The sequence below is a fragment of the Protopterus annectens genome, chromosome 5.part0 (assembly GCF_019279795.1).
Source record: "Protopterus annectens isolate FY-2018-M chromosome 5.part0, PAN1.0, whole genome shotgun sequence".
Lineage (NCBI taxonomy): Eukaryota > Metazoa > Chordata > Ceratodontiformes > Protopteridae > Protopterus > Protopterus annectens.
In genome coordinates, this window is record NC_056735.1 from 821,401,346 (window position 1) to 821,425,919 (window position 24,574).

A 24,574-nucleotide genomic window follows, 5' to 3' on the forward strand; every position below is an offset into this window, starting at 1 on the left:
AGGGGACCCCAACAGCCACAGAGGATGTGCTAACCTCTGGTACATAGTGGCTGCTGTTGGTACATCAGAGGGATCTGGTGTAAAAGATGAGTGGTCTGGTGTACAACTAATGGCCACAGCAGTCATCCACCCGTGGCTGAGGCAAGTTGCTTGTCTGCTGTGGTGGCAAAGACTGTTTGCTTAATTTTTCCTTTGTGTGTCTAGAAAAAGGGCCAACCATGGGACTGACCATTATTTCCATGGTCAAACCAAAAATGGTGCATCTTTCCCAGGAATAACAAGTATCAAAAGCTGGAAATGTCTTTAAAGGTCACTTTTTCACAGAAAACACAATAAAAAGTACTTTATTTTCCTTTGCCCCAAACAGTAAAATAATCACAATTTCTCCACAGAATTTTTTTTTCAATACTTTAAACTTTTAAAATGACAAGAAAACAGAGCACTCCCATTTAAAAGTACAGTACAGTCTCAAGACAGTCCATTCAAATGTAAACTCCTAGCTTTTAAATAACAGGAAAATGTTATCAAAGAAGCAATTTTTTAAAAGAAAGGTATTTTATCCCAAAGGGAACTTATCTGCCCAGCAAATGAACAGCACAAGCCAACCATCGATCCTTGAAAGCTCAGAAAAGTGTACTCTTCAGAGGCAGTAAAGCTGGCCAGAAGTTGGAGCCAAGCTTTCTTTTGAGGAATCCCCAAAAACCAGTGACCACTCTGACAATCTGGGGGTCGACTGGACTCCAGGTCCGAGAAGCTCACTTCGGCTCTGGGAACTCTCTGGCTCCGAAAAGGCAAGTAAGCTCTGAGCTGAAGTCTGATCCAAGGAAGATAGCAACCTAGAATCAGAACTCAAAGTCACTGGGCATAACAGATCCATGGGCTCCAAAACTTGCCCCAAAATCAGAGGAGAAGGAAGTAGGGGAGTGGTCGATTTGGGTAGACCTGGAGCCAAAAGGGCTGAGGATGAAAGGGACCTAGTAATACCCTGCACCCATAAGATCTACTGCACCATCCACTCCACTTCTCCTTCTGTAATACTCCTGGTCAAACCAGAGGACATAGCAGAAGGGGATCTTGGCCTCAACAGGAAACGGGATGGTACCCTCAAAGGTACTGGATCATATGAAGGCGAGTACCTTGTCCTTGGTAAGTTTAGTATCAGTTTGAAAGGGATGAATGTCAGATCCAACCCCAATGGATCTGACCCGTCCTTGTCAGATGAGGCCATAGCCAAAGAAGCCAGATCTGATGAAATAATGGTCAGAGCATATGGCTCCAATCAGATCCGAGACTCCCCAGAGGAAGAAGATTTTGATTTCTTAGACTTTGCCTCCAAAATATCAGTTGATGCAAAAGATGGTCTTTTTTTTGCCTTGTCCAAAGACTTAGAGGACAAGGATAAAGCTGGACTTGAATGAGCTGATTCAGTTTTAGTGGAAGACGTTCCTCCAGGAAAAAGGGCTTTGTCAAAGACTGAAGGCAACATTCCTCTAAAATGAGCTTATTTCTTCTATCAAACCTCAGTTATTGAAGGAGGAACACATGGCACAATCCTCCTGTAAGTGTGCAGGCCCAAGACAGTACACGCATAAAGAATGCAAGTCGCTGAAAGGAATTCTGTGTCCACATTTGGTGCTCTTCTTGAAGCCCAATGGATGTTTATCCTGCTTCTCTGCCATAATAGAAGAGAAGGGATACAATGCACACACACACACACAAAACTCTCACTCCAGAAAAGTAGAGAAAGTTTTTTTTTTTTTTTTTAAATAGATGCAGAGAGGGAAAACCCTACTAACAACTACAGGGAAGAAGGATCACAAGGGTAAAATAGGGGAAGAAATTAAATTCTGAAAAAATGGTTACTGGTGGGAAAGAAGGGGAAAAGATAAGTCAAGAAATTGTAAAACCTAACTAGTGGGACAGAGCAGCAGGTAGAAAAGTATAGAAAGGGTTATTCTATCAAAAATATTAGCAAGCTATGAAGATATTTATAGAAAATGAAGAAAAGGTCACAACCTGACCCAAGAGCTACTGGAACGACCACATTTCACAAAACGGCAAACAAGATCTGAAGTAATGGGGCAGATGCATTGTGGGTAAGGGGGAGGTACCCAAGAGCTTTTTGGTTGCCACAAGCTGATTCAGATCAGAGGACTTGGATCCAAACCCATATGTGAGGAGAGGATGAAGATTGACAATATCAGATCCTGTCTTTTTAGGTTTCTCATCTCAAGCTGACTAATGGTTTGTGTGGATGGAAGGTGTCCGGAATCTTTGGAAGCTGGCCGGCTATTATATACTTGGCAGGATATAATGCATATAACTTACTCTACTGCAGTAGTGATCAATATGAAGAACATCATTCCTGTTTGAGGAAAAGAAAAGGCACCTGTCTTCCTGACCTTGCATAGATCATGGAACCAAATTTTCCCACTTAATTGCTTAGAGAGGAGAGAAAAAGATCCATTTGAAGTGTTTCCCACAGATGGATCAAATTTTGGAAGAAACACTGATTCAGTTTCCATTTGTGAGGGTCTGCCCTGGTCTTGCTCAGCTTGCCTGCCACACAGTTTTCTTCTGATGGGATGTAAGATGCCTGCAGAGTGAGATTGTGCTGTAAATCTATATTTTATTTATTTATTTAACATTTGTTAACCAAGAAAGACCGACTTGGAATGAAGCCAATTTTCAGCGGAGGCCTGAGGAGAAACACTCCAGATGCATGTCCTTGTAATGTGGGAGGAAACTGGAGCACCCAGAGGAAACCCACATGAATCCAGGGAGGACATGTAGACTCCGCACAGAAGGCACTCCAGCCGAGAATCAAACCAGAGAACCTCTTGCTGTGAGGCGACAATGCTACCACTGCACCACTGTGCCATCCTATATCCCATGCTAACATGCCTAGTTAGCACAGGAGGTAAGATCTGGTTCCCTTTTGCTTATGTACCAAATCACTGTGGTGTTGTCTGTAAACACTTGTAGAGGCCCTGGGGATGATAGGTGATTCAGAGAGTTGAGAGTAGTAATAAAAGCTAGATTCTCTTTTATGTTAATTTGTTTCGGTTCTGTCTTTTTTGTCCCACAGTTCCTGCTTCTTTATGCCCACTGTCTAAACCTTGTCTCTAGATGATTGTCAGTGTTGAAGTGATACCCCTACTCCATGTGCAAAAGTGGCAGAAAGGGGTTGTGGATGAACGGATAGATACTCTTCCCCAAGCAATGTCTCTGACGCTTCTATTGTGACTGTACTGGAGCAGGAGGCGAGAATCGGAGACCTGGAGTCTGTGAAATTTGAGGTCTCCACTACATGATCTCTCTCTTTTTACAATCCCCAAGACAGAAATTTTAAAAAAGTAATGGGTGTTGACACTGGCACCATAATGAGTTCAGATATTATTTTATCTTTCGCATGTGGAGTCTTGCAAGAGAATGCAATGAGACCCAAAATCCTGACAAAAGTGGAAAACCCAAGGAACAGATCTAAATATAGATCTATTTTTCATGTGGAAGGAAAAACTTTCTACCGGGATGTCCAATAGGCAACCCCCCCCCCCCCACAAAAGAAAAAAAAAATCTTGTGAGAAGGAGTCAGAAAAGAAGATTTCTAAATATTATCTTGGAATTTCAGTCTGTGCAGGAGATCCCTTACCCAAGATAGAGATTCTTGACATTTTAAGACTGTACAAAGATAAGCAAGTTGTTGAAACATGGAAAAATGTGGAAACCCTGCAGCCTCCAGTGGGCTATCATAGAAGCTAGACACTTTGTGAATATTCTATGAGCAGTAGATAGTCCAAAGGTTAAGGCAAAGAGAACTGATAATTTGAACTGGACACAAAACCTTAAAAGACCATGTGATGATATAGATCTTTTAAATCAACAGTTAATAGGAAACAAATAAGCAAGAAGGGGTAACAGGTTGTGAAGTTGGTCACCTTAACAAACTGGTTCAAGAAGGAAAGGGCCAAAACTGGTCTCCAAGAATCTTCTTTCTTTGTCACCAGAAACTTTCTTGAATAAAGTCATTCTCCTATCAGAGGAGAATGAACAGCTTCTTTTATTCCCCCCAAGACAGCATATGTTCTAAAACATGCGGAAAGAGAAGACTTTGGTCTGGGAAATGAGGGGGAATCCCCTGGAAAAGTGGGGTAGCCCTCCACTGCCATCTGTAGCCTTGACAGATCACATCTAGGACCCATTTGTCTGAAACAATGTGTTGCCAAAAAAGGAATGGTGATTCAGACTTTTTGGGAGGATTAAGGGACTGCTAGAGTGGAAGTAGGGAATAAGGTCCCCCATATAGCCATTATGACTTATTTAAATGTCATTGTTCAGGAGGGATCCAGCTTTCTTTCTGGAACCTCTCTGCCACTGATTTTAAATGTCTGCCTACAAGCATTCTGCTGGGACTGTTTGTTTTGCTTTTTGCCAAAGTTAGTTGAATGAGCACAAAATCCTTTGGAAACTTAGAGAAAGAACTCTGAAAAATCTGGTAGATTCTCATAATCATCTTTCCTTTCTCATCTCAATTTTTGACTTCTGCAGCAGATGGACCAAAAACTAAATATTTGTCCAAGGGAGAATTCATAATTTCCTTTTTGACATCTTCTGGGAGGCTTTGAAAAAGCAACCAGGAAAACCTCCTTTAAACAGTTCCAGTGGCTGCAGCCCTGGAGGAGATATCCACATAATCATAAAACAAGTAGTGATTTGTGATGCACAAAAAAAATGAAATTACACAAAGCAGATTTCTTCTCACAATATAAAATCAATGCCAAAACATACCTCATACTCTCCCAATTAGCCAGGATAGACTTCAACATATGGACCTGACAGTTTAGAATTCAAAAAGTTAAATTGCAGAATAATTCCCTTTTTCCCCATACTTGTCAAAAGACTTCCCTTCCTTGTCAGAAGGAGACAGATTAGAATAAACAAAATGTTTTGCAGCACCTGGATTCCTTAAAGCTAAATCTGTTGGATAAGGTCTGGGATTGGTGTATAAAACTTGAAAGACTGAGAAACTTTATATGAACTATCTGCTTTTTTTTTTTTTTTAAGGGCAGTGGGCTGACTGTCAGGGAAATTGTAGACTATGACAAACACCCTCCAAAGCAGACAAGACTGGAGAAATAGGTGAACTCTTTGTAAATTCTAGCTGTAACAACATTTTCTGTGGGACTGAGAAATCTCACTTTTCCCCCACTGAAATCATAGCGGCAAAATCTCAGTTGCAAACATTATACCTTACAAACCGTAGCAACACAACTGTAACAGCAAACATTATACATCACTTTCAATATATCCAGTCACTGGCAGTCAAGTATTGCATAGTTCATTCAGATCCTACCTTCTTTTAAACATTGTTCCTCTTCTGCATGTACTGGTCCTACATTTCCCATTTTCTCCTGTGTAATTTACTCCTACCTTTTTCTAAAGATCCCAGTTCCAGTTGTTGTTACTAACTTTGTTACTTCTAGTAAAGCTGATTTAGACTTTGATTTCCATTTTCTAGTTATTGCTTTTTTAGCAGCCATCATAATTAGGCTTCACTATGACTAAGCAATTCCAAATCTGTATCGTAGTTCGAAAAAATCATTCCCTAGTCACTCCAGATTGCTCACCAGCATCTCCGATAGAGCAGTCTGCAAGGAATTTTTAAAGTCAACCAAATCATTACACTCCCAGAAAATATGTTCCAGTTACCTCTTTCTTTCCCATCAGTCTCCCAACATTTGCTGTATACCTGAGGAAAGATTCTTTGGAGCCTGCTTGAGGTATAAAAATATCTATGTAAACACTTCCAGGCAAAGATCCTAAATCTTCTAGATTTTGTTGCATATTTCAGAGACATACATATATCCCCCCACTGTTTCTTTGTGAATTGCTTATCCAATCTCTCTTCCCAATTATTCCTAACCTCTTCCCACTGATTCTTATTATCATGCAATATTTTATATGCTCTACTAGGTATTCCTTTCTTAATGGCCACTTCTGTTTTAGAATTTACTAAGAACTCAACCAGTCATGGTCTTTTGTTTAGGACCTCCCTATTTCTTTCTCTTTGCCTGTACTCTGATATTGATCCTTGATATGGAAGGCAATCTCTAACCTGCAGTCCAAATAAGTTCTTGGCATCTTCCCATTCTATTACTTTTCCCTCTCTAGTTATTTGCTCTCAATATCTAGGTTCCTTTGCCAGTTTTCTCCAATATACTCCTGCCCCCTCTTGTCTATTGTCTGTATCTCTAATTACAGTCACCCCTATTGGCAGAGTCTCCTTTCTCTATTCCCGTATTGGCTTACTTCTTAGAATATCTTCTGCTACTTTAATATAATATTCTGTATTGTTATTGTTGTTCTCCTTAAAGATTTTCATCCAAAATACTAGTCTCTCCCTGTTACTTGAACTCCCCCACCCCCCTTTCTTCATCATCTCTTTCCATTTTGAGTTACAGTTTTCTGCTTGTGCTATGTATTAGAGCCTTAACCGTGTTGCTCTGAAATACCCCTTCTCATTGGGTAATCCCAATCTGCCCTGTTCTATTGGAAGAATAAATTTATTCCATTTGACTCTTGTCGTCTTCCCCTCCCAAATGACATCCTTCAACTCTTTATTAATTACTATCCACAACTTCTCCGCTGGTTGATAAAAATATGCCTGACCTGTATATAAGACTAAAGGGACTAAAAACATTTTAACTGCTTGCTTACTATCAAATAGCCATATAAGAGAGCTTCCATTTTCTCAATTTTAGTTTGGTCTCTTCCCACATATCCTTAGCTGCCAGAATGGCATAATTTTTAATCCATACTCCTAAATACTTCATTTTATCATGTCCCCATAAGTATGGATATTGCTGAACCAATTCATATGTGGGTACATAATTTACAGCTATCGCTTTTGTTTTGGCTTTATTAATTTTGTATCCCAAAAAGGTTTGAAATTGTCTCAATATGTTCTACACCACTGTACTGTCACTTTCTGGTTTTGTCAGGTATAAAATAATGTCATCTGCAAATACAGCCAGCTTCTTTTGACTACCATACCAATTATATCCTTGAATTTCTGAGTCCCTTATTTTCTTTGCCAGTGGTTCTAAATATAATGCAAACAACAAAGGGGAGAGAGGATACCCCTGCCTAGTTCCTCTGCTCAAGCAGAGATTATCAGAGAGGACCCCATCCACTTTAATTTTCGCCTCTGATCCCTCATATATCCTGTGAAATTATGTGAAGGCTGCCAGCCTAGCTAGATAGAATTTTGTGGATAATTCTGTCATTTGTAAATATTAATATAAGCCACAGTCTTGTTCTCTTAAATGGAAGAAAATTGTGTTAAATGCTAAACGTCAAAAATGTAAAAAGATTGCACGCTGCTGGAAGAAAGCAGATAAGTCAAGCCTTGTATGGCTGTTTGATCTCAAACTCAGAGCCATGGCGTCTGAACCTGCCGATTCTTTCTTTTGTTTTGAGCCCAGATTTAATTGCTAGATTTTACATATATACTGTCTTTAATTACTGTGTTTTCCTGACCAGGTGCGAGCTAATTAAGAAATGTTAGGGTAGAGTTTCTATTAGCCTGGGAAACCAGAGAATTGTTAAGAATGATGTAATTTAAAATGAGTCAGCAGGATGTATTATCAAAAAAGGACTTTCTCAGAGAGAGAGAGAGGGGGCATTTTGGGATTTTGTCTAAAGCTGATAACAACTCAACAGTACTCTGCTTTGCTCTATATGGAAGTTTATTTAGAACTGTGACTGCTCTTAGATATAGATAGAAAATAGTAAGTTTAGTCTAGATGTTTTCTGTATTGATGTCAGAACTATTCTACTGTATTATTTTAAGCATTTTCCTGTGATCTCTGAACTCTTGACTAGCACTGTGTAGAACATATTGTCGTGTGTTTTTATTTAGTATTAAATATTTTTAAATCTTTCAACTGTGACTGTTTTGTGTAGAGATAATTTAATCTCTAGAGTACATTGCATGTATATAGTGATACTACTCTTGCCACCCCTATAGTGCCTTTTTTTAGGCAAAGTTCAAAGGACAAATCCACCACCGTAACAGGTACAAGCATGCAAAATCTGAAGGTAATGTTAGAAGTCTAAACCTCAAAATGCACTCTCTCGAGGCACTCCTAAAAATGGACATCAATATCTATGCAGAAACTGAGACCTGGTTCAAGGCTCCAGAGGGCACCCCTGCAATACCAGGCTACAACTCTTACCACACTTTTCAGCCACCAAACCAGGACTGAAACACTAAAGGTGGAGGAGTGTCCATATTCAACAAGGATAGTCACACCACCAGGCTAGTTGCCCAACACAATGTGTCTGAAATTCTCCAGGTGCAACTAACATAAGATTGCAATCCAAATTGTAGCTTGCTACAGATCCCCCACCATGCCCCAAGATTCCCACTACACCTTTCTGAACATACTGGAAAATATTAAGATACAACCAAACACCCTAATACTGGGTGATTTCAACTACCCTGCCATTAACTGGGAAAACTACTCGTGTACCAACACCTTTACCCAACGGTTCCTGGAATTCATAAATTCCAATGCCCTGGATCAGCTAATCCATAGTCCCACCAGGGGCTCCAATATCCTAGACCTGGTCATTACCAACATGGGAAATCGATGCTCCACACCTATGTTCATCCCCTTGTTGGTCAGGTCTGACCATAAGCTAATCACCCATGACATCCACATCCCTCCCCCACCCCCCAGTAAGGAAACCTCCGTAAAAACTTCTCCAAAGCCAATTCATGCTACTCAAGTCAGAAGTGACAAACTTCATAACACCCATGCAGACGGGAACAGAAAGTTCGACTGCTGAATCCGACACTAAGGCACTGTACGAGCACATTCACTTGTGCATGAATCGTGCCATCCCAAATAGAACCAAGATGCTCTCCTCCAAAAAAAGGAAGCCAATCTGGTGGCCCCCTGCCATAAACAAACTTTACAACAAAAGGAAGAAAGTGTTGCAGAAAAGAGGAAAATTCCAGGATGCAAAAAACTCCCTTACCAGCCTCAGTAAGACGCCGAGATCCCTCATAAAATTCTCCAAAGCTAGTTACGAAAATAAAATTGCCAAAGATTCCAAAGACAACCACAAGGCATTCTATAGCTATGTCAAGAATCTAAATGGCAATGCTCAGATCTACTCTGAGATACAACAGAATGGCATTAAATATACTGATCCCAAGGATATTGCCAATATCCTGGAAGATCGATTCAGTGCCAACTTCACCCCCCTCTCACCCCCTAAAGGGTCCATATCAATACCGAAATATTGCCAAATTCCAGTAATAATGGCCACACAGGTAAACACCGCACTCTCCAAAGCTAAGAATACAGCATCTATGAGACCAGATAATAGCCTGGGCTGTGTACTACATGAACTGCAAAATTAACTGGCACCTCACCTAAGTGTCATGTTTAATCATAGCCTCACCTCAGGCTTCATGCCACTGAGTGGTGCACAGCTACAGTTATCCCACTCCACAAGGGGGGATGCACCTTGGATCCTGGGAGCTACCTCCCCATCAGTCTGATGAGCCTGATCTTCAAGGCCATGGAATGTATTATCATGGAACTTATAAACAAAGACAGTGGCAAACTTCAAACACTGGACCCCACCCAGTTTGGGTTTGTGAAGGGCCGATCTTGTCTCCTGAACCTGATTGACTTCTTTGAATCAGTCTCCAGAGTTGTGGACGTGGGTAAGGCAGTCAACATAGCCTATCTGGACCTCGCCAAGGCCTTCGACACCATCCCCCATTCTGGAATCATAGATAAACTTAGTAAGCTGGGCATTAATCCCTATGTCACTCGATGGGTTGCAAGCTGGCTTACTGACAGAATGCACACTGTAAATGTAACCAACTCCAAACCAAGCTCCAGACAAGTGACAAGTGGAGTACCTCAGGCTTCAGTCCTGGGACCGTTCTTGTTTGGCATCTACTTCTCTGAAGTACAGACCAACACTAAGGGACTCTGGCTAACAGTTTGCAGATGACTGCAAACTGGGAGCCATTACTGAATCCCCAAATGATGTGGATATTCTACAAAAGGGCCTTACAGAAGCATATGCTTGGTGCCAAAGCCATGGGCTCAAGCTCAATGCCAAGAAATGTATAGTCATCCCCTTTGGGAGAAAAACATGTACCCATGAATTAACACATAGGTGGAAGTACACTAAACACCAAAAGTGTGATAAGAGACTTAGGGACACAGATGGACAGTGGTCTCACCTTCGATAACCACATTGCCACAACAGTCAGGAAATCCTTCTATGTGGCACACCTCATCACTAAGGGTTTTCATCCAGAAAAAAAGAGGTCATTGTCCCACTGTACTCATCCCTCATTAGACCCATTATAGAATACAACACCCCATTTGGTATGTACCTCTCAAGACATCTGCAACAACTGGAAAGGCTGCAGAAATACCTCACTAAAAGAATCACAGGCCTAAAGCAGAAGCCCTATGCTAACCGTCTGAAAAACTCCAGCTATACTCTGTCGCATATCATCTACTCAGAGGTGATCTCTGCTTAACATACAAGGCCATGTCAAACCCAGAGCTGTTGAACATGCTACACTTAAAGAAATCCCAATCCCCTCAGAGCCACATGCTCCAGGGATCTAAACTGTGTCATCAAAATGAACAAACATGCTGGAGGGATAGGTTCCTGACACAGAGACTCCCCAGACTCTGAAATAGACTGCCCATACATGTCAAGCAGAGTGCCTCTTTGGCCCTCTTCAAAAGGAACCTTGACAATTGGATGGGAGATAGGAAATTCACCCCAGGGATCATGTCAGTCGCTCTGCTAGACAGGGGTCCAGGGAAGTAAATATTGTGGGAAGAAATAGCCAGGGAATTGTTATGGCTAGGCTTGTATAGGCCCTAGGGCTGATAACCTAGTACCAGTCTATGAACCTACTGTCCAAGCCACCCCAATAGCTTTAGTCCTGGGTCACACTTACTATTTGGGTAACAATAATATTGCACAGTAATAATTTGACACCCTTTGGTAAGGGCCTTATTGTAGCTGATATTAGTGGTTGGTGGCAGTGATTACTACCTTATAGCTTGGCAGAAAGGGGGCACAGCTGGAGAACCTCTGCCAGCCTTCCCCAGGAGTGCCTGTGTGTTTGTATATAACTCGGATCTTAAAGTGTGTCAGCTACTTGGGCAGGGATGTGAAGCATTGGTTGGACAGAGGGTGTTGGAGGGTTTACCTTGACCACTAGGCTGAGATCTGGACCCTATAACTGTGCCAGTGGGGGGTCTTATTGGGGATCTGGAGAGAAAAGGAGAAACTAGCCCTAGATTTACTGTGATCTCTGTGTCCTCTTAAGGGAAATTGTACTTTACTGTGTGTGTATTTGTTATCCTTCCCAATGTGGACACCCCTCACTGGTGTTAGTGGTGAGGATTGAGGCTCCTTGATTACTGGGCCAGTGCACGGGCATCGCATATTAGTTGTTTGGCAGTAGTGGGATACCCACACCACATATTAATTGGTTGCTAATTGGCTTGTAGTGGTGTGGATAGTGAATTCCTGTAGCTTGGGTACAGTGATCACTGAAGGCTATGAATATTCAGAGTTCAGATCACAATTGTTTTATTTTTGTTTTATTCATTTTGTTAGCTTAGTTAGTCAGGGAGAGCAGACAAGCATGTCAGCAGAGGAGTATGGCAAGCTGTCAAGGAGCCATTTGGCTGAGATGTGCCAGACTAAGGGACTGGTGCATGGAAATCTGACTAAGGCAGACATGATTTCAGCTTTGGTCACAGCTGCATCAGAAGACAGCAATCAGAAGGGAGATCAGACTGGCCATGGAGATGTACAACACTCAGAGAATGGAAAGCTGAACCTTTCTACAGAGGACTTAAATATCCATCTGGAGCTAAAGAGACTTGAGTTGGAGGCCAGGGATTTGGAAACAGAAGCAGCAGAGACTGATATGTCTACAGGCTGAGGAGAATGAGAAACTGCTAAGCCTGGAAGCTGAGGAGAAGGAAAGCCAGAGGCAGCACGAAAAGGAGATGATGACTCTTCGTCAGAATCATGGAGGTAATGGGGAAGGGAGTAGCTGGAACTCAGAAGCACAAAAGGTCAGTAAATTTCTTCTGCAGTTTACAGAGGGGGATAATTTTGATAGTTTCATTCATATGTTTGAGAGGGTCTATATTAGAACATCGAAGTTTCAAAACTTCAAATGTTCTAATATTGACCCCTATTCAGCGAACGCTGAAAATAGTGAAGGTACAGAAAAACAAATTTTTTCCTAGGGAAAGAATTTGGTTTTCCGTTTCTGTCGCTTCTGTATTTTCAGAGCTGTGGTGGAATGTTACGGGTCAGGTTCAGGTAAGTGTGTGATTGGGCACGGGTTAGGTGAGTTAGGGTTAGGGCGCGGGTTAGGTATGTGTGCGATTGTATGGACGTTAGTGCAGATTAGGTGAGTTAGGGTTAGGGTGCGGGTTAGGTACGTGTGCAATTGTGTGGACGTGAGGGTTAGGGTGGGTTAGGTGAGTTAGGGTTAGGGTGTGGATCAGGTAAGTGTGTGTGTGGACGTGAAGGTTAGGGTGGGGTAGGTGAGTTAGGGTTAGGGTGCGGGTGAGGTGAGTATGCGATAGTGACGGACCTTAGGCTTAGGGTGTGGGTTAAGGTAAGTGGATAGTTAGTGATGTATGTACAGTTTAGTGTAGGGTTAGATGTAAGATTTTAGGTGTATGTGTGTGGATTGCTGTTTGTTTTGTGTTCTTGCGTTGTGTGTATGTGTTTTGGAACAGAGAATTTTTTCCCTAGGAAAAAATTCGCTGTTCTGCATGTTCAATGTTGGCAGCATTCGCTGAATAGGGGTCGATATTAGAACATTCAAAGTTTTGAAACTTGATGTTCTAATATAGACCCGTTTGAGAGGGTATGTAAACAGTATGATGTTGACCAAAGGCTCTGGGTATGGTTCCTGACCACTTTACTCCATGGTAAAGCTGTAACTATTTTGTCCAAAATGTCTGACCATGATTTCTTGGATTATACTGCTGTTAAGAATTGTCTGTTAGAATTTTTTAAGCTAACACCTGAAACTTATAGGAAAAAGTTTCTTGAGCATAGACGCAAAGCAGATGAAAATGTGTCTGAATATGTTGCTGAACTGAGCACTTATTTTCATAGGTGGGTGAGTGGATGTCAGGTCACCACTTCCGAAGGGCTAGCAGACCTTTTGGTGAGGGAACAAGCCCTTAGCATTTTTCCGGAAGACATGAGGATCTGGTAAGCTGATAGACAATGTGCTACTTCAGATGACTTGTGGAAGAAGGGAGACCTAAATCTAGCAAGCAGGGCATCCCTGCACAAGAAAGGGACCACCAGTACTGTTCATGGGTCTAAAGAAACCCATGGTGGGCAGCCCAGACTGCCCCAACAGAATCTGCATGTAGTAGTACACATCCAGGATCTAGGGTTAAATGTTTTGAATGCAACCAGTGGGGCAATGAGGCATACAGATGTCCAAGGGAAGGCACGGTGGGGAGCAAAGGTGAGAGACACAGTAAGTGGGAAAGACAAAATGCCAACAGTAGGTTGTCTTGAGACAACAAGGATACCAAACTACCACAACAGGTTATATCCTATCATAGTGAATGGCAAAGAGGCCATTGCTAAGAGAGACACAGCCTCTGAAATAACCATTGTGAAGCATGCAATGGTTACAGGGGAGCACTACTTGCCTGGGCAGTCTACTTCAATCAGAACTTTAGGAGGGACTCCATTCCAAATACCTTTGGCTAGGGTTTACCTTGACTGGAGTGTGGAAAAGGAAACCAGCAAGTATGTGTGTTTGAGGATACCCCTGCAGATGTCCTGATAGGGAATGATTTTGATAATTCAGTACCATGTGCTCATGCAGTTACACGCAGTCAGTGTTGGAGACAAGCATGTTGGTCTAGTAGCCTGGGGGAGACCCAGTCAGACTGCATACTTGCAGTCAGGACTGGTGAAGTGGGTACTTCAGGGAGGGAGCTACTCTGTAGCAGTGAGACTGAAGGTGACCCACAGCTGCTTGTGGGTGCTGATGTTCCCTTGGACAGAGTGCAAAGGTAGAGGTGTGTAGTAGTACCCAGGCTAACAGTGAAAAATCACTGTCAGAGGATGCCAGACTTCCTGTGGAAGGGGAGCTGGGAAGGGTAACAAAGAGAGAGTTGAGACAGGCTCAGCTCTCAGACCCTACATTGCAAGGCCTGAGGCAGGAAGCTAGTGAGGCACCTGATTCTCAAGGGCAGGGGGAATCTGTATACTGGGACAAAGGGTTACTGTATAGAGAATGGACCCCTGAGAGAGGGCTAGATGGTGAGAGAATACAGCAGTTGGTAGTGCCTAAAGCCTACTGGCTGGCACTTCTAGCCATAACCCATGATATTCCCTTTGCAGTTCATATGGGCATAAAACATACAAAGATACATATTGTGCAGAACTTCTATTGGCCTGGAATTTCCAGAGATGTAACAAGGTACTGCAGGACATGTGAACAGTGCCAAAAGGTATGCAAGGCAGGAGACAAGGTGAGAGCTCCTTTGATGCCTTTGCCTGTGATGGAGGAGCCATTTCAGAGGGTAGTTATGGATATTGTGGGGCCTCTGAGTACCCCAAGTTCCAGAGGAAAAAAAGTATATCCTAGTGGTAGTAGATTATGCTACAAGATATCCTGAGGCAAGTGGCTTTGTCCTCCATTGAGGCAGAGAAGGTGGCAAATGCTTTGTTAGAGAATTTCAGCAGGGTAGGTTTCCCAAAAGAAATACTGACTGACATAGGTGCCAATTTCATGTCAGACCTGCTGGCTTGTCTGTGGAAGTACTGTAGGGTGAAGCACCTAAAGACTACCCCTACCATCCCCAGACTAATGGTCTTGTTGAGAGGTTAGCATTTGCAGACAAGTTTAAGAGGGAGTGGGACAAATATTTGCCCCATCTGATGTTTGCTTACAGAGAGGTTCCCCAGGAATCCACAGGTTTTTTCACTCTTTGAGATGCTGTATGGGCATAGATTTAATTCGTAATGAGTGGGAAGGTAAGTGTGAATCTCACAAGGAGTTTGTTGTGGCATATATCCTACACCTCAGGACAAGGGTCAGGGAACTCATGGGCTTGGCCCAGGAGAACCTGGCAGAAGCCCACCAACAGAAAAATGTATGTTATGACAGGACTGCTCGAGCTAGAGAGTATGCTGTAGGGCAGCAGGTAATGGTTCTCATTCCTGTCAGACACAACAAGCTGCAAGCAGCTTGGGAGGGACCCTACAAGGTGGTAAGAAAGGTAAGTGATGTTAACTACATTGTAGAACTGCTAGGCAGGAGGTAGGAGCACAAATTGTACAATGTTAACATGATGAAACCTTACCATGATAGGGAGGGCCCTTGTGCTGAGAATTTGCAGTGGATTGCAGGAGGAGTCTGAGGGAGATCTGGTGACTGATCTCCTCAGTGAGGCTCGGACTGACACCTCAGTGGAAGGGGTAGCAATGTCCCAGCAGTTATCTCCTACCCAGGTTTGAGAAATCCTAGCAGTGTTACAGGAGTTTGAGGACATGTTCACTGGGAAAACAGGGTGCACCCACCTGGTGCAGCACCAGGTGGATACAGGACCCCAAAGACCTATTTGGCAGGCCCCTTATAGGGTGCCTGAGAGAGTCAAACAGACTCTGAGGGAGGAGATACAGGAAATGTTGGAACTAGGGATAATTCAAGAGTCCAACAGTCCCTGGGCCTCACCAGTGGTGCTGGTGCCAAAGAAGGATGACAGCAACAGGTTCTGTGTGGACTACAGGAAATTAAATATTCACAGAGTCAGATGCTTACCCCATACCTAGGACAGTGGAGGCCCAAGAGCAGCCTAGTGGGGCTAAGTATCTTACCACCACTGACCTTACCAAGGGTTACTGGCAGGTGCCCTTGACTCTCAGTGCTTGAGAGAGATAAGCATTTGTGACTCCTTTTGGCTTGTATGAGTTCACAAAGATGCCCTTTGGGATGAAAAATACCCCAGTGACTTTCCGGAGGCTAGTAGATTATATTCTAGCAGGAGGGTTTGCCCTTGCTTACCTAGATGATACTGCCATCTACAGCCATTCCTGGCCAGAGCACTTTCAACATGTCAGGGAGGTGCTGGACAGACTACAGAGGGCAGGGTTGACCATTAAGCCCAGCACATGTCAAGTGGGTATGGCAGAGGTCTCCTACCTGGGACACAGAGTGGGGAGTGGTAAGATCAGGCCAGAACCTGCCAAAGTGGAAGCCATTCAGGCATGGCCTGCACCTGTTACCAAAAAGAAGGTGAGGGCATTCTTAGGGACAGCAGGGTACTGTAGAAAGTTCGTTCCCAGTTATAGTACCATAGCTGCTCCCCTCACAGACCTGACAAGGAAGAACAGCCCAGATAAGGTAGTGTGGACCACAACATGTGAGCAGGCATTCCGGAAGCTTAAAGAAGCTTTGAGAGGACCCCCTGTGTTAGCCAGTCCAGATTACAGTAAAGAATTTGTTGTGCAGGTGGATGCTTTGAACCATGGGGTGGGGGCTGTACTTATCAGACTTCTTCAGAGGGAGAAGAGCACCCAGTGGTTTATGTCAGTCATAGGTTCCAACCCAGGGATGAATGCTATGCAGTTGTAGAAAATGAATTTCTAGCCATAGTGTGATTGCTGCAGAAACTTCAGCCTTATCAGTATGGAAGAAAATTCACTGTAATGACAGATCACAATCCCCTAATATGGTTAAACAGAGCCAGCTAGCAAAATGCTAAGTTGCTAAGATGGAGCCTAGGGTTGCAAGCATATGTCAGTGCAGCACTGCAGTGGGAGTAGCAAGGCCAATGCAGATGGGCTCTCAAGACAGGGAATGGGGTAAGGCATACTCAGATAGACCTAACCCTCTCAAGCAACATTTCTCAAGAGACACTTGAAAAACTAGTTTGAGTTCATGGGTGTGGGGGGAAGAAATGTGAAGATATGTGAAGGGTGCCAGCCTAGCTAGATAGATAGAATTTTGTAGATAATTATGTCATTTGTAAATATTAATATAAGCCACAGGCTTGTTCTCTTAAATGGAAGAAAACTGTGTTAAATGTTAAACAACAGAAATGTAACAACAGTGCACTCTGCTGAAAGAAAGCTGACAAGCCAAGCCTTGTATGAATGTTTGATCTCAAACTCGGAGCCATGGTGTCTGAACCAGCAGATTATTTATTTTGTTTTGAGACCAGCGTTAATTGCTAGATTTTACATATATAATGTCTTTAACTTACTGTGGTTTCCTGACCAGGTGCAAGATTACTAAGAAATGTTAAGGTAGAGTTGCTGTTAGCCTGGGAAACCAGAGAATTGTTAAGAATGATGTAATCTAAAATGAGTCAGCAGGATGTATTATCAAAAAGGACTTTTTCAGAGACAGAGAGGGGGCATTTTGGGATTTTGTCTAAATCTGACAACAGCTCACCAGTACTCTGCTTCACTCTATATGTAAGTTTATTTAGAACTGTGATTGCTCTTAGATATATATAGAATATAGTAAGTTTAGTCTAGCTGTTTTCTGTACTGATGTTAGAACTATTCTACTGTATTATTTTAATAATTTTCCTGTGATCTCTGAACCCTTGACTAGCACTGTGTAGTAAGAAGTATTGTGTTATGTTTTTATTTATTATTAATTTTTAAACCTTTCAACTGTGGCATTTGTGTAGAGATAATGTAATCTCTAGAGTACATTGCATGTATATAGTGATACTGTCCAAGCCACTCCAATAGCTTTAGCCCTGGGTCACACTTACTATTTGGGTAAAAATTATACTGTACAGTAATAATTGGACACCCTTTGGTAAGGGTCTTATAGTAACTGATATTAGTGGTTGGTGGCAGTGATTACTACCTAATAGCCTGGCAGAATGGGGACACAGCTGGAGAACCTGTGCCGGCCTTCCGCAGGAGTGTCTATGTGTTTGTGTATAACACAAATCTTAAAGTGTGTGTGTGTCAGCTACTTGAGCAGGGGCACGAAGCACTGGTTGGACAGAGAGGGTGCTGGATGTTTTGGCTTGACCACTAGGCTGAGATCTGGACCCTATAACTGTGCCAGTGGGGAGTCTTATTGGGGATCTAGAGAGAAATGGAGAAAGCCCCAGACTGTCTGTGATCTCTGTGTGTTCTTTAGTGAAACTGTACTTCACTGTGTGTGTATTTGTTATCCTTCCCATTGTGGATGGCCCTCACTGATGTTAGTGGTGAGGACTGAGACTCCTTCATTACTGGGCCAGTGCACGGGCATCACATATCCTCCTAATCAACCTTATAATTTTTCCAGGGAATACAAATGCTTCCATTGCTCTGCTCATAAAGCCCCAGCTCACTGTGTTAAATGCTTTCTCTGCATCAAGACCTACCAACAACAGTGGTATTTTTTTTACATTCTGCTTCTCTCTGGATCATCACTGTTCTGTTAATGTTGTCAAATGTTTGCTTCCCTTCCATAAAACTACACTGATTCATATCTATCAATTTTGGCATCACCTTTGCCATCCTTTTTGCCATTATAGACAAACAATTTATAATCATTATTTAGTATTGAAATGAGCCTGTATGAGGCTGGATCTGATGGAGTTTTACCCTCTTCAGGTATTACAGCTACTACTGTTTTCTTCCAGGATGTTGGTACTTCCTCTTAAAATACTATTAAACAAAACCTTCCAGATCTTTATTAGTTTTTTCCCCTCCTAGCTTCCAAACCTCCACAGGAATACCGTCTATTCCTGGGGACTTTCCTGTAGATTGGTTATACATCACCATTTTTACCTCATCTCCTACTATGATGTTAGTAATTGAGCCTCCTCTACCTCTAGCCTGGGCATATTTAATTCTTCCATAAACATTTCCATCTGTACTTTTTCTTGATTTCCATATTTCTCTGCTTTATACAGACGTTCAGAGAATTTTTGAAGTATTTCCAATACTTCTACAGGATCCCTTGTTATCTTGCTTGTTATTAGCTCCCTAAGCTTGGTGACAGATGATGCTTTGATTACACTGTTGAAAAGGGGCTTTACTTTTGTTCCAAATTACAGAATGGATGTAGCAAACGCACTAATAAATGTTAAGCTATACACAAGGCAGCTCAATTTGGCAGTGTATTTTCATAATAAAAACACTGAAGACATGACAGGTGAAGTTTGAATTAAAAGGAAAAGCACTTTTATGCCGCCTATGAACAACATGGTAGAGCAATTTGAAAAATTATCTGAGAGAGAAATTTGTAAAGCTTTAAAGAACAGTTCAGGTAGTGTGGATAATATATCTGCAAATGAAAGAGAATGTTTGAATAAACTAAATGAATTAAAAGACTATAGGTTTATGAAACCGGACAAAGGTGGGAGTGGTAATCATGAACCAGGTGGACTATGTGGGTAGAATGTTTGAACTGTTAAACGATAGCAGTACATATGAGGCAGCAATGCTAAATGAGATCAATAGGGCCTATGCAAAAATAGACTGGCTCTTATATGACTTGTTAACACAAGGCATTATTGATGAAATAGACTATGCATTCTTGATAAATGAAAACCCAGTTATACCAGTTGTATGTGGTATACCCAAAGTCCACAAAAATTTAAACAACCCCCACTACGTCCTATAGTAGCTGCAATGAATTCAAAAACTGAGCCTATAGCAGCATACATTGATGGTCAGTGTAAAAAAGTGCTACAGAGTAAGAAGCAAATTTTAAGAGACTCCTGGCACTGCTTAGAAGCTTTGAGAGACTTGAGTCTTGACATAGATTTTTCATTTGTTATCATAGATGTAGTTAATCTATTTTCAGTAATCCCACATAAGGGGGGATAGAATTATTTGGAGAAGCTCTCATAGGTGTAGAAGTTATGCACACTGTGAAACGTAACTTACTCACAGAATTTATTGAATTGGTGTTAGATAACAACTTCCTTTACTTTGAGGGTGACTACTTTTGTCAAATTGCGGGAGTAGCAATGAGAGCCAAGTGTGCTCCCATTTATGCAAACCTAGTCCTTGCTGAATGGGAGAGTAAATATGTATTCAAGTCAGCATTTATGGAGAAGATAATAGCATGGTACAAATGTTTGGATGATATACTACTTTTATGGAACGGAAGTCAGGAAGAGATGAGTTCCTTCATCCAGTTTTTGAATAGTACTACAGGGTTCTTGAAATTTACTTGGACAATGAACAAACTATCAACTTTTTGGACATTACTTTATATAAAAATTATGTGACTGGTAGAATAGAACAACATTATATAGAAAAGATACCTACTCAAACTCCCTTTTGGATTATAATAGTTGTCACCCACAACACCAAAAAAGTGTGTGGTCAAAGGACAGATGGTGAGGGCTTCCAGGTTAGTGAGTGATAACTTGAAATTTGAAAATGAACTATACAAATTGATTGGGATGTTTAGAGAAAGAGGATATCCCTTTAAAGGAAGTGTTGTTTTATGCCAATACTTAACACTTCACTGGGGTCAGTTACAACTCAGAAAACAGAAAATCAATATGAGAGGAATTTAGTTCAGGACAGAGTATGTGAGGGAAATTTTGAGCAAGAACTGGGAACTATTTTTTGATGAAAACATAAAAAAGGTAGTGAGCCAAGGGCCTAAATAACATATAATAAAGGCTGAAATATTAATAATTATTTGGAAAATAACATGGAAGGAAACAGGAAAAGACATCATTCAAGGATGTCGAAATGTAAAATGTGCAGGTATTGCAAATACATTAATGAGGACCCATATGTGGCCACGGAAAGCTACAATCATAGTATGTCGTGTCCAGGCAATTGTAATTGTAACACAGCAGTGGTGGTTTACATTGCTACATGCACTTCATGCTCAGCTTTCTATGTGGGTAAAACCACTAGGAAGTAAAAGTAAGAATAGCTGAGCATGTAAGAGACATCAAAGATAGAAAGAACGAGAATGCATTATTTGTATACAGCCTGGCTTGTGACAACTTTAAGAAGTTTATGTTCTTTGTGATTGATCGTATAGTTCCATCACATAGAGGAGATGACATAAAACACACCTAGAAAAACTAGAGCTGGAATGGCAGCTGAGGTTAAATGACACTGAAAAAAAACAGGGCATAATGAGAATTTTTCTCTCAAGTACGTTCTGAAACTTAGATCTGCGAAGCTTTAAAGTTTTCTGAATTTGTGTGTGTGCATTAAGGAATTTGGTTTTGTGTGTTTAGGGAGGGGGGCCATTTATATTTACATTCACATTGGGGCTGAAATAATAGGTAGAAACATTATGTTATGGTATAAGCAGGTAGGATATATGTGTTATAAAGCTATCCAGTCTATATGACAAGCATAGAAACAAGAACTTTTGGGTTTTGGTCAATGTTTTTAATGTTTTAAATTAACATAGGATTTGTACATTTTTGTAAAGTTAAATATGTGGACAAATAAGTTTTGAGTATTTTTTTAATTGAGTTGGTCATATGACTAAATGGTATTTAAACGGGCTATTACAGAACACTGTTTTACTCTGATGAAGTCCAGTGCAAAGTTGGGTGAAACCGCTTAGTTTTAATAAATACTGTCTTGCATGTATTTTTGGCAGTGGTCATTTTTTTCTTTTCTGAGTTTGTATACACCCTTTGGGTGTTTTTTAAGTGTTTTATTTGGCTTCTGTTGTTGACTGTACTGGAGCTGAAAGGGAAAATTGGAGATCTGGATTCAAATATAATTGGTCTCTCCACCAATGAATTTCCCATCTCACAAACTCCAAGATTTGAATCTGAAATGTCAGGGGATGTTGATACCCTGGGCATACCTTTAGGTATCACTGAATTTTTCTCCTGCCAAATCTTGCTAGAGGAAAAATGGGAATCATAGATGTTGTGAGACCCAGTATCCTAAGAAATTCCCTTTCTGAAACTTTTGTTTGAGTGGAAAAACTCAGGAACAGATCTAGGTAAAGATTTTCTTTTTTTTCTGTCAAAAAAAATCTCTTCAAACTGAGTTATCTAGTACACACCTCAGGAAAACAATCCTGTGCAAAAGAGATAAACAAGACTTCTGTCTGTTCTCCTGAAACCCCAGTTTTTTTTTTATCTCTCACCCAAGTGAGAGAATCCTGACACTGAAAAAGACTGCAAAGATAAGCAAGTCATACAAAAGGAAAAATGTAAACCTTGGGAGTCTGCAGTATACTATCACTGAAGCTAGACATTTTGAAAACACTCTTGGAACAGTGGATAATCCAAATGATAATGCAGGAAACTGAAATATCTGAAATCTAGCACTACAGAGGATGTGATGATAAACATCCTTTAAATCTAGGGTCACCATAAAACTTAAATAAGGAATGACAGGTAACACATTGTGAAGAGATAACATTTTGAACTTGGGAACTATCACAAACTGATTTAAAAAAAAACATTGATCTATTAAAATATCTCAATGAAGCTTCATTCTTTCTTTGGCACCAGGAACATTCTTGAATAAAAATCCTCATCTAATTGAGGAAGAGGGACCACTTTTAACCACCCAGAGTCAGGGAATGCTGAATGAATATAGGAAAAAAAGTTGATTGAACTGGTGGATGTGTAGGAATGCCCTGGAAAACAGGAAAAGATCCCATCTGCCATGATGAATACCAATCAGAACCAATTTGCCTGAATTTGTTGCCAGAGAGAAATGAATGTTTATAATTTTGAGAAAGGTTAAAAGCTTGCTGAAGGTACATAGTCATTCAAACTTGTTAGACTTTCCTTTATTCTGGTGGGGGGGGGCTTCTCTTTTCTTCTTGGAGCCTTCCTGCCATTACATTTTCAAAATCTGTTTACCAGCAGTTTGCTCTCTCTCTCCTTATTTTGCTTTTTTGCAAAAAGTGCCAGATGTAGCATTATACTCCTTGACAAACTTTGATAAAGAAGGCTGAAATATTTATGACACCCCCTGAATCAGTGTGCCTCTCTCATTAAATATTTTTATGGTCTCTGCAGCAGTTGGTCCATAGACTAAATCTTAAAAAATTCATCCTCAAGAAGGTTTTGAGTATGCAGCCAAGCAAACTTCCTAGAGCAGTTCCCAGTAACAACAACCCAGAAAATGTCATCAGTTGAATTGTAACCACATTTCAAAGAGCAGGTAATCACTTGAGACAAAGAAGCAATATGATACATCTTTTTCCTGAGATGAGGGGTAACTGAGCCATGATGTTCCTCATATTTTCAAAATAAAAAAAAAAGCAAGAGTAAACTTTAACATATAAGCTTGGCAACTGAGAATCCTAAAAATTAAGTGTTGCAGAAGGATTTTTTCTCCAAATCTATCAACAGCTTTCCCATTCTTGTCAGAAGGAGAGGGACTGGAATTTTTTAATACCTTTATTGAATTATTACTTAAGACAAAGGCAAACATACATTTATATAACTGAAAAGAAACCATAAGCACAAAAAAGAGCACAAACAAAATTTTTGTGCTTGTGGAGGAATAAAGTTCTGCATTTAACTCAATTGGAGTCAAGATATTTGGATTGGAGAGATCCGGGTCCTGTGGCTTTGGGCATTTTTACTGGTTTTGGCTTTGGTCTGTTTTTTTCTGAAAAGAAACCATATCAACATGTTCCTAGTTACAAACATTATACATCACATGTTTTTGTGCACAACTATCATCAATTCAACATTACATAAATTGCCCGATTCTTGACTTACCTTAAATCTCACTCCTCCTCCAAAACATTATTCCGCATGTACTGTTCCCAAAATTTCTATTTTTTTCTATGTAATTTGCTTCTACCCTTATGTAAGGATCCCACTTCATTTCTTTTATCGGTGTTACAATACTCAATACTTCAAATATAGCTGGCTTAAACTTTGATTTCCGTTTTCTAGTATTTTTGGCAACTACCGGAATTAAACTTAGCGAGGCCTTACTATATCTAGAAAATTAAGACCTTTTGTCACACACACACACACACACACACACACACACACACACACACACACACACACACACACACAGAAAGAAAGAAATCAATTTTCTTAGTTTCACCCATTTGCTCACCCAGTATTTCTGACAGAGTACTCTACAGGGATTTTTTTGAAGTATGCCAACTCATTTCACTTGCAAAATGTATGTTCCCAATTTTATCTTTTTTTCCCCATCACACCCCTCCAACATTTGCACTTACCTCAGGCAACACTCTTTGGAAGCTGTTTGGGGTATAACAATACCTAAGGAAACACTTCCAAGGAAAAATCCTAAATCTTCTTGACTTCTTGTATACTTGGCAGCCATACATTATGTTCACCCATTGTTTCCTTGTGAATTGTTTATCCAGTCTGTTTTCCCAGACTTTTCTAACCTCCTCTGATTGCTTCTTATAGTCAATGTGCAATATTTTATATACCATGCTAATTTTCCACTTTTTTCACAGCAGTTTCTGTTCTAGATTCAACTAAAAACTCTACCAGACCATATCTTTGACTTAGGATTCCCCTATCCCTTCCTCTCT